This window comes from Triturus cristatus, chromosome 3_1, assembly GCF_964204655.1.
Source record: "Triturus cristatus chromosome 3_1, aTriCri1.1, whole genome shotgun sequence".
In the NCBI taxonomy this organism is placed as follows: Eukaryota; Metazoa; Chordata; class Amphibia; order Caudata; family Salamandridae; genus Triturus; species Triturus cristatus.
In genome coordinates this window covers 594,238,170-594,257,485 of record NC_140583.1, presented here as the reverse complement: position 1 = coordinate 594,257,485, position 19,316 = coordinate 594,238,170, and the positions used below count along the sequence as shown (strand labels likewise).

The following is a 19,316-nucleotide window of genomic DNA, read 5'->3' as shown; positions in this document are numbered from 1 at the left end:
CTTGTTCAAAGAGCATAATTTGAGAATGGCCCCTTACCTCCGGTAGCAGCTCAACAGCAGTCTGAGGTACAGATGGAGAGGTAAGGGTTGACCGCTTTGTGCTAACCATAGATAAATATTGGGTATAGTTTACGGGATACTGGTGATAGTGAATACTCAAGGGAAGCCACTGCCTTATTGAGTACAGGACGTAAATACGCTTTACGGTTATTTAAAAATACAGGTTCAATACACCGGTAACCATTTATAATTATATTTTTGAGTGTACAACTATTTATCTGTACATCATTTCATAACAAACAGCATTTTTTGTACTCGGCAGCCAATTGAGCACTTTTGCCGTTCCAATAGTATGTTTATAACACCATTTCGGGCAGTTGACAAATGACGGTTTGACTAGGAGTATACTAAAGTAGCTCTTGTATGTACGTTTATCCAACATATAAGAGGAACTAGGTATAAGCTAGAGATCATACTACTCCTCACCACATTATTTATGATTACCTAGCCTAATGTCATTGCAAACCAACTGGTGCTGTATGTAATCAAGTATTGTGTGTGTAGGCATTGTATGTCTGTATAACCAGTTGTTTAGCACTATAGCTGATTACTGTGCACATGTGCATCAGCTTACCAAGAGGTTTTTTGTCAATGCACTCTACAACGAGTGCCAGGAGACCTATAATGTGTCTTTTGTCTTTTGCTTAGAACTATGAAGTAGATGCAGGTTGCACCATTCATGATTTAAATCAAGACTGTGAACCCTTCACAAAAAGATTTTGTAGCTTCTAAACCTTCCCCCCTCTAAGGTTTAAGATGATCTATGCTCTTTTTTTCTTTTTTACTTTATATACATTATGTTGTCTCTATGATCGTTTTTCCTGAATAATATTCTTCCAAGGTTGTGATGTTAGACCAACTCGTTGAGTGTGTTTAACCCTCTCACTTCCATTCCTTTTTTTCAGAGCGGTGCCCCTCCCCTGAGCAGTTGCCAGGTTGAGGTGAGGCTCCTTATCCATACACAACGGGTACGGGCAGTATATCGGACACTGAAAAACAGATAGATTACTGTTTTTGTATTTCACTTTCAATCTCTTTTCACAATATACACGTACTATTTACGCCGTAGCATTGTCTAAGGTCCTGACGAAAGCCATGACACCACTCTGGGTCTCAATGGCTGAAACATGTGACCTACATTTTTCATCTGACATGTGCAGTTTTATATCCATACTGCAGGTGCACTGTTTTTTAATCCTGGCAGCGAGAACAAACAAATAAAGGCAATTCCATCACTCTTGTTAGTTAGTTTTAGCTTTGCAACCTACACTTTAGAGGTTCTTTTCTTTTTACTTTTGCACTGTGCCCTCCTCATACTTTTTTGGGCCTTTCTCGTCTGATGGATTTAGTAGATCCTAACAAGAGTAGGAATAAAAACATCCCTGAGCTCCTTCCTCTCAAAGAGGTTGTTGTAGCCCTTGGCGCTACCAGGTTTCTCGCAAAGAGGAGAATCCCAGATGATGAAGCATGCCACCTATGGCGGTGAGGGATTTCGTCCTGAAAGGGGTTTTCCCCAAGCTACTAGAGATTACCTCTAGTTTTCTCTTTTTGCCTGGACGGGCATTTCTAGACACAAGGATTTCTTTGTTGTTTTTTGTTTCTAAGTTCGGGGATGTAATCCTTGCAGGTCTCTAAAATATCTCTGGAACCCTCCCCTCTCGTGTTTTGCTATGTACCCACAATTAAGGCCTGGCTCCGGGATATGGGGTTCCCGGGTCCAAAATGCAGGCATATAGAAGGAATACTTACTTAAAAGACAAGTTTGTCCACACAAGGAGCAAACATAAAGAAGATCCATCCCAAAGATCGATTACGGGTCTATCGCCAATTAAAGGTAACAATTGGTGTGGCACATTTCAAGTGTGTGAATCAGCACTTGTCACTGAACAATGGGAATATAGAGGTCGCACTGACATATTAAAAGATATGACTAATCGTAGGAGAAAAAACATATTATATCTTATTCTTGGTATATTGGAGAACCTGGCAGAGAGTTTAGAATCAGAAACCGTGAGCATACATCCACTATTAGGACCTAAAATCTTTCAGCCCCCATGGTTCAACATTGCTATGAGAAGGAGCACACAGAGAATGACCTAAAGTGGCTCATCTTAGAAAAAGTAAGATCCAAACCAGGTCACTCTGCTTCAGAGACACAGAAACAAAGAGAGATATTTTGGATTTTTACTTTAAACACAGTAAAAGATGGCCTCAATGAAGAAATAGTGTGGAGTGTCATCTGATACACTGCAGTTGGTCATACCTCTGTTATCACACTCTGAGGGGGATATTCACAAGGAAGTGGTGAAGAGAGGCATTAGCCTTCTTGGCTTAACGCCTCTCTCCGCCACTTCGGAAAAGCAAGGCTGCACCATATTCACAAGGATATGGTGCAGCCTTGCGTTTCCCCCTGCAATGGCGCTAAGTTTCATAACTTTGCGCCAACGCAGCCACCCTTGCACCAGGGTGCAAGGGTGTCTACAAGCAGGGAGATTTGTTTATGTACAAGAAGGTGTCCCTTCTTGCACATAAACAAACCTAATATGCCAGTTTGTAACTTACATGTGTGCTGCTTCATGCAGCACGTATGTAAGTTACAAAACTGCATTTTAAAAGAAAGGTTTTTTTTATGTACAGGAACGGACACCTTCCTGTACATAAACAAACCATGGCATTTTGCATTTTTCATGTGTGCTGCACAAGGCAGCACACATGGAAAATGCAAAAACGAGGAGAAATAAACATTTCTCCTTGTATGGCCAACTTAAGACCAGGGTTTTCCTGGTCTTAAGTTTAACGTTAGCTCCTGTTTACACTGCCCTTGTGAATAAGGGGCAGCGTAAATATCAACGGGAGTTGCAGTGGAACGCCCACCACAACACCCATGTCACGCCCCTTTCACGCTAAACACAGCGTGAAAGGGGACCTATTCACAAGGCAGCGTTAGGCCACATTAAGTGGCTTAACGCTGCCTTGTGAATAAGGCGAGGCCCCTATCGCCACCACAACTTCACTGAAAGTGACGTTGTGGTGGCGATAGGGGCTTGTGAATATGCGTGTTTCGCTACTGCCCAGGCCACTCTGTATAATCAAATATACATAGTGCACACTTTATTACCCTATATTGACAGCACCCTTGATCCCTTTTCAGGCATCAGTGCCTCTTCTCTTGCACTACCAAAGTTAGCACGCTCATATTTCTCATATATCTTGAAATAATCGAGTCTATATATCGATTAAGATATCAACAATGGACTATTGAATTCGCTACCTTTTAGGTTGACATTGCCTCACTGCATTCAAGTGCTATATTTCTCACACCCATAGGTATTATTATTTAGGATTGTTCTCCCCTGCTATCAGTATAATAGGCCCTATCACCCAAACTGACAGGCGGCGCTGGCAATCAAGCGCCACTACTTTCACAACGCTATTTCCCAGATTGACACAGAGGTGCAATCAATGACAATGAATCATTGCAATATATTACCTGTACCTTGAATGTCTTTTTTTCAGAGGTTGTGTTGCGAGAATTCTCACTTTTGCTAAAAACATCTAGGATCTGACAGCATCTGTCCAGTTTTGCCAATTCTATATAAATACAGGCACAGGGACTTTGAAAGTTATTTGTTAACTCCTTTTGCTTTTATTTAACAGAGGTCTGCTTGGTGACATCGTCCCTTGCATCATAGCATATCCTCAACCATGCGAGAATGAGAGACTCACCCCACACACCCATTAACAAATAAAGCAATAAATTGCCAAAAAGATAAATAGATGCACGCATTTTTTCACAATTATTCGGCTTGATGGGGCCCGTTTGAGTGGATGGTGCCCATGATTCTCAGTCCTTTTTCCATCTCGTGCCCATCAGAGGTAACTATCATGAGTTATAACATAAGACCCACTCCAGAGTTGCAACATTAGTTTCTAACATGTGACTCCTTTTTTATGATTACAGCTACCCTTGAATTGGCGTTTTCCACTTAGGTGGATATGTGTTCTTATAGATCCTCTATCTGAAATAGAGGCATTGCAGAAATAACGTTCAGGCATTGGTATATGCCGTACTAAGGGGGATATTCTCAAGAACGTGTGACAATTACCGCAAAAGTAGCTTAACGCAACCCTTCACATCGCAGTCTATCACGGGAAAATAACTCTGTGTTAACATGGTATTCACATGCGATAGGCTCATGAGAACGCGTCAAATGTCCACAATAAAGTCAACGCGATACCGCAAAAATGCGAAACACGAATGCAAAAAAATCAGCGATGACGCCAATCGCGATACAAAAATCAGAGAAAACCAGCGACAGGCCTGCAATACCCACACTTCATGCGGAAAAATGCACCATAAAAGCAACAAAAAAACACACCAAAACCAAAAGAAACTGCTTAGCACCATGGATGCCCCTGGACCGAGTGCAGAGGGCAACGTGAACCCCACAAGCCCCACAGACCACTAGCAAGGAACAACGGTGTCGGGGAAAGCCAAGGAGAAGAGGGAGAGGAAGACGGGGTGAAGTCCGCAGGGAAACCAGATCAGCACCACGGAGGTGACAGAACACTACCATCAACTGAACGTCAATATGACAAACGTGAATGCAGTTGGAGTGTCGAGGAGGTCTATGGAGGAGGACAAGAGGCGCTGGCATGATGTGAAAAGCCAAACCAAGCACAAACCCGCTGCCAACAGGAAGGCAGCAACGGCGACTGGAGGTGGGAGTCGTGCTCCACAGGAGGAGAAGGAGCATGTGGAGGCCACAGTCATCAGTGTGGAGACGTTGCAAGAAGTTGGGAGTACGGACACAGCTCAAAATGACCTGACCCAACATCACCAGGGTGAGTAACGAACAGGGACTGGGGAAAGGGGGTGTGACGGGCACAATGGCACACATACACAACGACGTGTAGCACACCGCACACCCACAATGACCCTGGATCATTTCCCTCATCCCCGTGGCACACTGCAGCACACACACATAGCAATCACAGCACATCCCACGACAATGTGGTACAAAGTGCAAGACTGACACTGCATGCAGCACACATACATAGCAATCACAGCACATCCCACGACAATGTGGTACAATGTACAACACTGACACTGCAGAACAGAGGACACAACTGGGTCGGCTCATGCGCAGAAACAGGCCAATCACATTTAACACAGCAGGAAACTGTGAGATGGAAATGCATGTGTACAAACTCACATCCGTCATGTAGTCCACATGTCCACTGTCCCGCCTCAAATTGCAGCACCTCCCAAACAGTCACAATGTACATTGTCATACAGTATGCATGTAAACAAGAACAATGCGCCAACATACATGTCAACACAATGTCAACAATCATCTCCCCTTCACATTGCAGAGGGACAAACAACACCTCCAGCAGAGCAGACAACTCATCAGTGATGCTGGAGAGGACCACCACACCTCCGACACTGACGCCCTACAACAGCTCATGGACATCTTAGGCAACCCACCCCCAGGATAAGGGCATTCAAGCTACATAGAGGAGACCCCAGCCCCTGCACAGACCACACAGCAGGAAGCACCCGCCACCAAGGCTGGCTCCCAACACTCCACCGAGGTACACATCGCATTCCAATGCCAGGTGTCAGAATGCCAAAAGGAGGTGGCTGAACAGGTGTGGGTGGGGTCAGAGCTCATGGAAGCCCAACTAGATCACATACGTGGGTGTATCAGTGCCGTCAGGGACCATCTAGACCCCACAAAGGAGACCCACACTGGGACAGAGACACATGCATTTGCACATTTCCTGTAATGAACCACGCCCAGAGACCTGGAATTATCATTCGCACACCCACGCCGGACCTCAGTACAACAGCCCAGTTCACTACCCCTTACGTATAGAGTGGGTGACAACAAAGCTACACGTCCAAGGTCCTACCCGCTGCCAGCGGGGACATGGGTGCGGCCACTGTACATAGCACAATGTAATGTTATAGGGCCCGGGGGCCCTCATGCACACATTATGACCACACGGACACACGCAGATAGTTTGTGGGACTGGCTACGGGCACGTGCACCCGGCCCCTTAATTGGCAGAGTCACATGTACAGTGACGCCTTTGCTGTATGTGTGTGAGGTGAGTGTCAGCCCGCAATGAGTGGTTGGTGCTGGCAACAACTACAACAGTGAACACCATCAAAACAGAAACTGAAAACACCAGCATTACAGAGACAACTGCGGAGCATCATCATGGCTGTTGTGAAATCCCAGTCTGCAAACACTACCGCAGATATCTCTTGAAGTATTCTCACCGAGGCTATCCTCTGTGTATGCTAATCTAGACTAGGTAGACCATGTATGTGATGAGAGAGTGTCAGTGCGGTGTTATGTGAGAGGTGAGAATGGTTGTGTGGTTGATACAGGGGACAAATTTAATGCTTCAATATATATGCTTCTTTTTCAAATAGTAACAATTCACTAAAATACCTGTAACATGTTCTTCTAAGAGGAACAATTGTATAATTGCACTAATGAATCTTTTGTGGCTTTATAAAGATGTTTTTAACCTTTGTACAAGCAGTGAAAATTAAACAAAATATAAATTTAAAAATATAATAAAATGAAAGTCGTATCTAATATAAATGAAATTTCATAACGTAAAGATGGTTTCTTCTCAAACATCAAAACAGTAGATGACATTTAATGTTTTAAAGCAAACATTATGTAAATCGATTTCGTTTTTATTGTGAGTACATGTCTACTAGGTAAGGATGGTTTATTTACCAAGTCTTCAAAGAATATAAAATGTAATACAATTAAGGCACACAGTATAAGTAAATTCACCGATCCTGCAGGAAATGCACTTTAGTAATAATGTCAAGTGCTGCTGCATATCTTTAGACCACACAAGAAACATGTGCTAAGTGCACGTTCAGGTTATGTATTTGTGGCGTGTAAAGTCATAGCCAAAATTGCAGTGCACCACCTTCAGTGATGTAGTGCACATGGATACCTAACCAATCGGTTAGGGGTGTCGAACATAAGTACAACCATGCCTGATCCATGTCAGATTTTCTGGATACCAGCATAAAATAAATATACATGTAATTACTGATTTACATAGTTATTGATTGCCCTAAAAATCTAACTTGGATCTTGTTTTTCCTGAACTTACGCTGGACACCTCCATAGACGGGTTACTCGAAGGAAGTGAAAGAGCGAAGCAAGAACATGTGGAAACTAGGCCCACACTTCGAGTGCGCCCTCTTGGTGCCAACAGGCAGAAGCTGCGCATTTGCAGGAGGGATTGTTGTGCAGTGCAATATTCTCTGCAGAGGAGGATTCTCGGTACCACATTCCGGTTCCCTTTCTAGCATCTCCCTTTGCAGGCAGCGCAGATGATGACATTGCTATCACAGGATTTCTTGCTGCCATCATAATTGGCACTTATTTGGCAGCTCTGAATGTCTCAATTAAGACGGAGCCTCCCAGACAAAATGAAATATCATAAAAACTTTGACTGGCAGAGGCAGAGTTCACCCCGTGCGCACTCGGAATGGTGAGATAAAAGCCCCTTCTTAGGGAAAAACGCCGGCTTCATTTTCCTCCTTGATGTATTTCGTCTGTAATAAGCCAAAAGTGCCCGAACAAAATGAATCCTTCACACCTGCTTTGTTCCCTGTTTAATATATGTTGGTTTAACCATGGACTGCAAAATGTCTTTCAGGAACCCGTTCGGGATACTTTTTCCCCCCCCTAATCTCATGAAGTGAATCATTTTAAAACTCCACTTATTAAAAAGGTTTTATCATGTCACCTTAGCAGAAAATACATTTTGTGGCTTCTCCGCGCCCCTCTCAGATTAACAATTACTTTTATCTGCCAGAGCCTTTGCATGGAAAGCCCTTTAAGTTTGCCACAAATTACAGAGCCGTTCGGGGGAAATGACTCCCATTGTTTGACCGAAGAACCTGACCCAGGGGGAAACCCCGGGACGGAGACACAGGATTTCATTTTGTTCTCCGGGGTCGCTGGCAAATGGAAAACGGTTTTGGAAAGGGATCTTATTTCTTGAAATTGATTTTTTATGATCTATCAGTGGTGCCGAATTCACTCATTGATGCTGCAAGGGAACCTTGCAATTTGTCCTGACAGGCAGCATTGATGGATAAGGGAGGATGTCAGGTGTAATCTAGACTCAAGTTCAATGGGGGAAATAGGCTGTACTCAAGGAGCAAGGAGGATTAATCAGCATTTTTAGTCACACAATTTGCATAGTTGCCAAGTTTCCCAGATCCATGCATTATTAGTCATGCCAGTCCTGGTATTTCATAGAATTCAGTGACATGTAGTCTTATATGACCCAGTATACAACCAGGACTAGAAGTCCCAGAAATCTAAGAAAAAAACTGAACTGGAATAATCAGTCATGCATGGACCTCTGAAACTTGGCACCTATGAATCTCTAGGGTGTTTAGAATTTGCACTTACGAAGGCCTTCAGTTGGACTGAAAAGTGCTGGGGTAGATGAGAAAATTGCCCAAAACAGAGAATTAAAGCACCCTCGCTCCTGTTGCTTAGCAAACACCGAGCCGTCCCACTCTTACTCCCTGGCCCCTACACATTATTAAAAAAATCTACCTTTAGCTCATCTTCCTCCCACTTACCTATGCAGATGCTAGCAGCCCCGGTCACTATCACAGCAGATACTAATTGACACATTGCTCCACCCCATCACTCTGAATAGTGTAACTTTCACCACAGACGATTGCAAGCGTTGTTGCCCTTTGCTCGGATCTTGCCCTGGGCTGAAATAAATTTGGTGACCTTGCTGCTGCGGGTGAATAAAATCAGGCAGCAGTTCTTAGAGCAGTGATTGGCCTCTGAACTCAAACATATCCGCTCCTCCCCAAAGTCACCTGAACCACCCACAATTTAGCTCTACTATTATGGTGCCAAGTAGCTATGGTGATTGGTGGTGTTGATGCATGCAGTAAGGGGTTAGAGGGAGATGGAAGGCGAAGCGAGTGAGTTGATGGGGTGTTAAAAACGCACCTTTGACATGTAAAACATAAATACAAGCAGTTACTTAATCACTGAAGCCAAATGAGAGGGATGCTGCCATTAAGGCAGACAGCTCCATGTTCGCCGCTGAAGATTGGCACCCTCGGCATGGGCCCGGCTTGCCCATACCAAAAGCCGGCCCTGATTGCCAGGCCCCTTGTCAGGACTCAACCAATCTCAGATGAAGAAAGGCTGCCTGTACCACCCAGGTCTCCTTTTACTGGAGTCATCACATGTTCAATCTCCACTGGCATCGCCCAAGACCAAGAAATGCTCTTCCTGAAGTGTGAACCGGTGTGTATATGGACATTTCCCCTCTTAAGGGAATCATTTGGAATTAGAAGCGTTTTCAGTGGAGGATAAAAAGCCTCAGGAATGGTACATTCAGATCCAATATTTTAATACCTCAGATTCTCTCCTTCCTTCCAGCCTCCAGGCACTTTCCAGCTCATTCGGCTAGTTCTTTGCACTTCGACATTACTAATGGGCCCACCATATTACAGCTCTTTATTTGGCTGTCTAGGCAGTTTTTCCATTTGGGCATTATCTCTTCCAAATGCATTAGCTTTTTTAACAGACTGCATCATGCTGCTATTCAAAGTACACATCCCCATCCTGCTGAGAGTTCCTGTGTATCTTAAAACCCAGAACTTTTGTCATTGTCCTTTCTGGCACATTCTTTGAGTACAATAATGGATTTAGTATGCTATTATTTTTACTTCGACATCTAGTGATGACTTGATTTATCATCATTAATATTTATTCAAATTCTCGAAAAACTCCTCTCCCCTGCTAGCACTTCTGTGCTAGCAGGGGAGAGGCGAGAGGAGGCTCAGGCTGCTTACCTTCACAGGTAATGTACAAGTTCTTACCTAGAATCCACACCTTACAGTGATGACTAGATTCCTGGTAAGCTGAGGTCAGTTACCATGGTCTCATTAAGGAAGACTTGAGTAATAGCACTCATGTTAAAATCTAAAGATCCAAGGATTATGTGTTGGCTCCTAGTGGATTCTTTGTGTTCTTTTCAATATGTCACCTTGATGTCTCCTTGCCTCATATAAATCAGTGGCACCACTTTGCATCTTAGTTCCACCACATTTGGAATTGGATTAACATGATAATTAATACTTATAATGAATTGTCTGATAAAGAGATTGGCTTGACTGTGAAGATGCTTCCCTGGAAAACTGGAAGTGATCGGTGACAGATTCAGGACTAGCCCTAAAATAACAACTAGCTCGCTCTCCTTCCTGCAAGAAGCATGACATTTGTTTGTACTTTGATGCAGGGGAATGTACATAACTACCAATGTGCCATATCTTGTCCAACATCATCAGCCAATCCTTGTTGAAGGGACGAAGGCCCTGGCAGATCCTGACGTCAATCCCCTGATCCCTTCGCCGCCGCCCATAAAGGCAAGAGTTATTTTAGGAGAAAATGGCATCAAATATTTATATTTTAGACTTTAGAAATAAACGAACGAAACATGATCCAATGATAGTCTCTTTCCATCTATGCCATTTCTGCACACTCTTCCCTTTCAATGAAACTAACCACAAAGCCCTTAGCGTTTTACACACTTTGTGTAAGATACACAGACAGCAGAACTATGCTTTTTAAACCTTCTCTAAAGTATAACCATTGCTCTGAAACAAAAAAAGAAAACTTAGAAAGAATAACAGCAGGTTTCACTTTTATATAGGCTCAAAGTGGTTTTAGCAGCTTCTGTAACTGAGTAATCCTAGACACTTCAAAAAGGCGTAGTCATTTGTTCTTACTGTTTTGGTACAAAAAGTATTCGGAAGAATTAGCAGATAGTTTGCAGATTCTTGATAGCTTTAGTAACTGGTGCATCCCTGCTGGAAATGGAACGTTGTGGTGTCATCTCTTGAATGTGATGTTACCGGATTTCGTGGGGGATAGTTCGTGAGAGAGGCATGGATGTTGTCTTAACTGGCTGGGACGCAGTTTGTAATAAAGCGATAACTGGCTGGGACGCAGTTCGTAATAAAGAGAAGTTTAGAAACCATAACTTCGTGTGGTATACATTACAGATTCTACATGTGTCGATGAGTGGACTTGGGCAGCATCTCAAAAGCTGTAAAGTGCAAAAAGATACTGCGTTGATCCAGTGCGGGATCGCGCAACTTTGTTGCTCTCCTGTTGTAAAGCAACAACATTCTAGGCTTGGTGATAATATTTAGTTACTTGGGGGCATATTTATGAGTGGCTTGCGATGACCTTGTGTCTTGTAGTTTGATGCAAGATTGGCGCAGGCAGTAAGTCATATTTAAAACCGCAGCATATGCGAAAATGCTTAATTTTTTTAAGTATGCATGGGGCAAAAGCTGCTCTGAGTCCATCAGTGTCACGCAGGAAATAACATATGCTGTGTAGTGTAGGCGTTCCCCCTCAAAATCCAACGCAACCAGAACGCAGTGGTGTTTATGAGTTTAGCACTGCATTACGCATCATGGAGCCGCGCAACGCAAATCTAGAAATGCATCAGAATTGCTGCACAATGGCAAACCAGGCATAGGAAACGATGCAGTGGCTGTATTATAAAACCCTCAACATCATAGAACATTTTGCCAAGCTCAACCATGCCATGGAGGTCATCATATTACAACTACGAGTAGGTAGGAGACCACTACCATATAGGCAGTGAAAGAGGAAGGAAGATATTTTCTAGCACCACATATCCCTCATTGACCTCAGTAAGGAGGAGGTCACACAGATTTACAGGTTGAAGAGGGAGTCCATCATGGACCTGCTGTATAATTTAGGGCCAAGTCTCCAGACAGCAACTACAAGGATCCCTACCATTCCAACGCATGTCAAATTTATGACTGTGCTACACATCCTTGCCTCTGGGTCATTCAAAACTACAGCAGCAAGATTGGCAGGCATATCACAGGGAGCATTAACTGCCTTTCTCCCACCTGTGCTAGATGCTATAATTAAACTAACCTTACAGTGTCTACTCTTCACCAAACTAATCAACAGCAATTGGATCACAAGCAAGGCTTCTACAATATTGCAGGATTTCTCCATGTGCTTGGTGCGGTAGATTGCACACACGTGCAATTGGTGCCCACTGCAAACACTGGTGCCCCCTGCAAACACTGCATACCCATAAATGAACCAGAAACATCATTATTCAATAAATGTCAAGGCAATAGTGGACCATCATGGACTCTTTATCAGCATTCTGGCTAAACACCCTGGAAGGGCCCATGATGCCTACATTTTTCGCCACAATCTCATCAATATCTTGTATAATGGGGTAACCCAGTGCCCCTCAGAACCTGGGTGTATTGTGTACCCAACAGAACCAACATTACTTCACATATTACAATCTCATCAATGATCGTTTTGAAAGTGGCCTTTATGGGAATGGCCTACTCATTGGTGAGGAAAGCAGAATTACCAATAGTTTGCAGGTTTTAAAAAGAATGACTGAATACCCATCTGTGTGGTTGTGTTTGGATAGTGCGTGATGTGCACCTAGTGGTAGTATGTCACTCAAACATGTCGCCAATGATGTCCCTATGTGTGATCACCTCACTGATTCATAAATGGAAGGACAAAAATACACAGTGTTAGGTGTTGTGACCTGTCATACTGTGAGCTGGCAGAATCACAAGGAGTGTAATTGCATTGATAGTAAATGACAAACCATTAGCCCCACAATTGTTTCGAAGCTAACATTATAGGAATAACCTCAAAGATGGTGGTATGTGTGTGTTTGCAATGGTCTATCAAGGTGGGAATATATGATACCAAAATGTTGTAGGCATAATCTTCACATCCAAAGTATCTGTTTCACACATGGCCGTATGTCTGTTGGCTGATGATTTTCTAGGACCACAAATGTGAACGGACCATCAAATATCAATGACTGTCATGCACTGAAATGTTGGATCAAATAATGTTACAAATAGTTACTCTAGGTTCATAAGTCCCACTAAAAGAGCAAAAAGCAGGTATATACCAACCATGACAACTTTCAAAGTTCTATTATCCACATTCAAAATAACGAACATTGTCATTCTTCGTCAATGTAATAGATGAGTACAGATGTCACCTACATTTGCTGCATCTTAGCTAACCCCTTCGCTGCCAGATCTTTTCCCTGCCCTTTTGTGGCTATTTGGGGTAGTTTGTGCTTCGGCCCCCATAACCAGCAAGGGTTAAGCCCAGGCCACATTCTTTCCCCGCGGGCCTGACTGGGAAGCTCATTTTCCTCGACTATTAAGCCCCCACATACCCGGCTTACAGAACCCTGGGGGGAGGACAAAAGTTGGAGTTAGACCGGCTGGCTGGCCATCTGGTCATGCAGCATCGCGACCAGATGGCCCAAGACGACTCAGTGACCAGATGGCATTGGACGACCAGATGCAGGACACAGTCACACAGCAGTACAACAATGGCAAGAGTAGCCATGCACTCTGAGGCTGGTGCTCGGGAGATTCCTTCCCGGGGCTGCTTGCCTCCCAGCGACTTGTGCAGGGGGTTTGGCCATCTGGTCACCCTGCAATGGAACCATGCCCCATCCCTGCACCTGGCTGCCCAGGGACAGGATTGGGAGCCCCCGTGCCGGTCATCACATTTTGCAGGCAGCCTCCCATATGCCCAAATTTCCCCCCTCCCTCCGGCATGGTGGCAGTGAGACTCACCTCCAGGTGTGGTGGATGGGGTCCTGCAGGCAACCACAGAGAGAGACAAAAGCTTGGCTAAACGTACAAAACCCTGACACAGAATCAGATCATCTATGAATTATTTAGCACTGGGTGCCCCACAAACACGCAGTGCACTAAGGGTGATGGAGGCGGCCCCCTTCCGTCCGTGCTCTGTTGAAGGCTTCTGCTCTGGGAGTCACCTCCCCGATTCGAAGAACTTTACGAGGCACTATGCCTGGGTTGCCCCACTTTTCCCCCCACAGGCAAGTGGGGCTCCTAAAGCGACAAGAGCAGGCAGCCCCACTAACCTGGAGGGACTGTACAAGTCTTCAAACCCTCAGCCCAGCCACACCAGACCAGGGCAATGAGGGAGGGTCACCCCATCTGCACATCAGCTGTCCACCACTGGGCTTGACCATTGTGGTGTCCGGAGACCCTGGCTTGGGTAGCAGCCCCTGAGCCAATCAGGCAGGCTGGTGGGTATCCCACCCCCTGCTCTGGTCAGAGGTGCCAGAAGGGAAAAGCTATGTGGCTTTCCATCCTGCACAACTCTCACCGAGAGGAGCGGGGTCCCGTCACAGGCCCCAGCTCCTTTTCTTCCAGGCTGCACTGCCACTCGAGAAGGGCCACTCCTCGGTCGCTTGAAGCCCAGCCAGGCCTAGATCAGGCACGGAAGGGCCCAAACGGCAGGGCCTTCAGGGGTAGTCCCAGCCCGGGGAGGCACTGCCATTTGGTTTCCCCACCGTTGGCTAGTGCTGGGTGAGCATGGGTTCTGTCTCGGTAGGAACTACTGCTGTGCCCCTCCCAGGGCAGGGGCCGTGGACCGCCAACCATCCCCAGAGACTCACACATTTATCAGCCAGTTCCTCCGCAGTGGAGGAACCCTCCCCACATCCAGTCCGCACCCCTGCCGTTAATGATCCTTCCGCAGGTTCACCTACTGAAACATTGTTACCACATTTACTCTCTCTAGATAGACAAGTTTGATCGTCTTCTCAGTTCTCTGCCAGGGCCGTTGCTGACTCCGTTGGGGCTGATCCGAGGACCTCACTAAACCATTCAATCAGTAGTAGCAATGGGCTGTGTGTACAAAGGGCAGGGTCTTAATCGCCGCAAGCTTATGAGCTGCACTAACTGGGAATTCTTTGTTGAAACCCCAACCCCTTTCATTAACCGGGTTCAGCGGGTTACCCGCACCTGTCAGCGAAGGGTAGACACACGCTGATGCATTCAGTGTAGCGCACGTGCAGCTCCGGACATTTAAGAGCATCACAGACCTGTTATTGCTTGATCTCGTGTCCCTCTAAGAAGTTGGACTCTAACCGCTGGGGGTCGCATAACTTGTTAGCATGGAGAAGTCTTGTTCGTTTTAGGAATTAACCAGGCAGATCTCTCCACCAAAGAATTGCCATGCACCACCCACAGAATCAATAAAGAGTTATCTGTCAATCCTTTCCATGTCCTGGCCAGGTGAGGTTTCCCGTGTTGAGTCAAATTAAGCCACAGTCCCCACTCCTGGTGGTGCTCTTCCATCACTTCCTTTAAGTTTCAGCCTTGCAATCATACTCCCTCCGGAACCCAAAGACTTCGGTTTCCCGGAAGCTGCTCGGCAGGTCATGGGAATAATGCCTCCAGATCGCCAGTTGGCATTGTTTATGGTCAGAACTTTGACGGTATCTGATCATCTTCGAACCTCCAACTTTTGTTCTTGTTTAATGAAAACATTCTTGGCAAAGATTTTGCTTTTGTTCATCTTGCGCCAGTCCAAGAACTTCACCTTTAGCGGCACTATATGAATGCCCCAGGTCGTCCCTCTTAATCATAGCCCCAGGTTAGAAAACCAAAAAAATAGAACTGGACTCCTATTCCATTATTCCTAGCTGAAGTATTCAGGGGGTCGGCCTGCTTTGAACACACTATATTTTTTTAAAGTATATGCTTCGGACCCCCAGGGCACTTAGTCAAGAGCATCAGGGTGCGCTGAGAAGTAGACCCTGGGACAGGTGGTAGCTTGTCTTGCAGCGGACTGCCAGCTCGATACTAAGATCCAACTACAAACTTTTTAACCTACGTTACTTTATTATACGCTATTGGAGCTGGAATTACTGTGGCTGCTGGGATCAGACTTGCCCCCCAATGGATCCTCGTTAAAGGATTTAAAGTGTGCTCATTCCAACTGCAGGGCCTCGAAAGAGTTCTGGATTATTATTTTTCATTACTACCTCCCGAAGTGGGTAATTTGCACGCCTGCTGCCTTCCTTGGATTTGGAAGCCGTTTCTCAGGCTCCCTCTTCAGAATCGAACCCTGATTCCCTGTAAACCATGGTCACCATGGTAGGCACAGAAAATATAATCAAAATTTGGTGGGACAGATATCTGAATGTATCGTCGCCGTCACAGGAACGTGCGATCAGCCGGAGGTTATCTAGAGTCATCAAAGCGGCTGGGCGAGCCCAGATTGGTCTTGGTCTGATAAATGCACGCATCCTGAGATTCAGCTCTCATCTGCATCTGTATTAGCTCTAGCATTACCACACTTATCCAAGTGAGGAGCGATAAAAGGGAACCATAATTGATTTAATTAGCCATTCGCTGTTTCACAGTACCGGTGTGTGTACTTACATATGCATGGCTTAGTCTTTGAAACAAGTATATACTACTGGCAGGATCAACCAGGTGGCCGCATCTGCTGAACTGGGTTGTTGGCAACCATGTGACCATCCACCAACCAACCTTCAAAGTTGTTCTAAGCTGCTGCAGAAATGTGCTGGGCGGAGGAGGGTGACAGTGTGGCACACAGGGTACCAGACTGGCAGGTGGCCTGCTTAGAAATGTTGATGCTGTTGAAAGATGGCAATGTATTTTTGGTGGATAACTTCAGCATATCACAAGATCTGCCTACATCATTACTCACTGGATTTGACAACATTTATGACACCAGTAGGTAAATATTGGAATATGAGAATGTTTTTTGGTTTATTATTTGCTACATTAGTGATTCGGGGTATTTTCAAATATCCTGAGTTGATTGCTGGAAGTAGATTTTTTTCAAGATGATTAACAGCAAGGATGGGATGAACACACCAACATGGCAAGAGATGTTGTATGCACATTGCAAGGCCAAAAGCTTACACAAAAGATAAAAATTGCAAGTTTGGACGATCAGAAATTTCATATTTTGGACATTGCATAACAGGCAAAGGTGTCAAGCCGAACAGGATATAGTGAATTCTAGCTTGAATGTGTCTGAACCAAAAAACACAAGGAGGAAATTTCATCATCTTTAGGTATGATTACATTTTACTCTAACTTTATAAAAAATTGTGCAAGCAAAACTGAGGCAATGAGGAAATTATTCAAGAAAAGCAGAATGAGGGAAGAGAAGAGTCTTAGGCAATTTGAAGTAGTAAAGAAACTCAATTATGCTCAATGCCACAAAATGTTTTATCGTGCTTATCCTTGTAGTATTACAATAGGTTCCACTTGTACAGATTTAGGAGAGGTGCTAATGCAGATTCGAAACAAAATGGAGAATATCATAGAATGTGCACTGAGAGAAGTACACAGACCAGAAAATTATTATTCTGTTATTGAAAAATAAGCACAGGCAATGGTTTGAGCGGTTAACAAATTTAGGAATTTTTTATGGGAATCTTGGCTTAATATGATCAATCATCAAAATCCATTAAATAGATGTTAATTAAAATGGCTTAAACATGGTATTTACACGAACATGCATTTGTTTTGGTTTATATACCTAGTGTTCAGAATAAAGCAGCGTATGGTCGAGATAGGTTTAGCAACTGGAGCTGTCAACATGAAGGATTTTATTCCTGCAGAAGAATTGCATGATTTTGCCTCATTGGATTAGTTATGGAAGAAGAGGCGCATGATGAAGTTGCCAATGATGAAACATTATTAGAGGCTATAGAAATATTGAATTAAAAACACCAAGGGGACCATTAAGATGTCGGGCGGTGGGACCACTGCGGCGCTGGGGGTGCGGAAAAATGCCTTTTTCCGCCAGCCAGCAGCGGATATCACGCCCGCCAAATTAGTATAGACAAACATAGGCCAATTACCGATCGCCGCGGTGCGACGCGCACCACCATCAAAGTGCGCCCGCTACCGCGGCGTTGGGAGGCAATGGAGACTCACCGCCGTGCGGAATGACGTCCTCCCCGCTCCACAAATTAGGATGACACAAGCAAGCGGCGCAGCGGAGACACCACCCAACCAGAGACGGCGGAAGCTCGACAGCGGAGCGCGAAACCAGAGTCCTGGTCAAGACCTCCATGGACCCAGCTCTACACGTCTTTCCGGTGATGTACCTGCTACATCACCAGGAAATCATGGACCGCCACGGACGCCGCCGTAGGTACATAACAACACAACACACGGCCTGACACCGGTCCCAAATACACATCAGGCACCCTAGGGGGGACAGGGACACATCCACAAGGTCACCCACACATCACCCACCTGCCACAAAGTCACCCCACTGCATCCTGGACACACAGCTACCGCCACCATGCAGCAATGTCCCAGTCACGTCACTGCAGCAGCGAACACAAGCAAATACATGCGCACAATGCAGAAGGCAGAGCCAGTGCCAGACATAGGCAGGGCACAAAGACCACAGGGACACACCCACACTAGCAAACCCCATGAAGGCACATGACATGTGCCCCACCTGTGCACACCATGCACAACAACAACCCAGGGCAATACACACCCTGCACCACACAACAAACAATCATGGAGGCACACACTGCAGGAGTGGCTTCACAGAAACACACAACACACAGCACAGTAGCACAGGGCCAGGGAAACACACACACCACACTCAGGGAAATATCAATGAGGACAAGCAACAAATGAACACAAACAAGGAATCAATACCCAAATGGACACACAGTCTGCACAGTCACACATACATACAACTACCCCACAGGAGCACACCAGCAGCACTACACACAGGGTCCATCTACACACCTCAGGACTGACAAACACCAGTAAGAATCTACACACATACCCCCCTCACACCAGCAGCACACAACACCAGTGCCAAACAAACAAGGCTGGCAATACTTGACAGACAATACACACACAAACAACCACACACCCTGGGCTCAGCCATAGACATAACACACACACACACACACAGATGCCACCACAAATGTGGAAACAAGTACAACAGACAAACACATAGCCCAACAGAAACACACAGAGCCACAACAACAACAGCAGACATGCCCTGTGCAGCTAAACTGGGGAAAGGCAATGGGAGCACAGACACAACAGGAGTGCACAACCCCATCACCCAGGAACAATGCACAGACAACATACCACAACACACACAAGAAGTGCACCATCACAGAACAACACAGCCACAGCAAACAAATAACAGATGCACAGGCAGAACAATCACATAGCAAACACAGCACGGAATCAGGGGATGCATACCAGGCAAATACAGGGCAACACACACACACAGCACTGCATGCACAACAAGCGCCGTGTGCAC

General features: G+C 45.2%; 1 pseudogene; it reads right to left on the bottom strand.

Annotated features, from left to right (window-relative positions):
• Positions 1 to 14,703: 14,703 nt before the first annotated feature.
• LOC146860600 (18S ribosomal RNA) lies at positions 14,704 to 16,468 on the bottom strand (annotated as a pseudogene).
• Between the last annotated feature and the right edge of the window lie 2,848 nt (positions 16,469 to 19,316).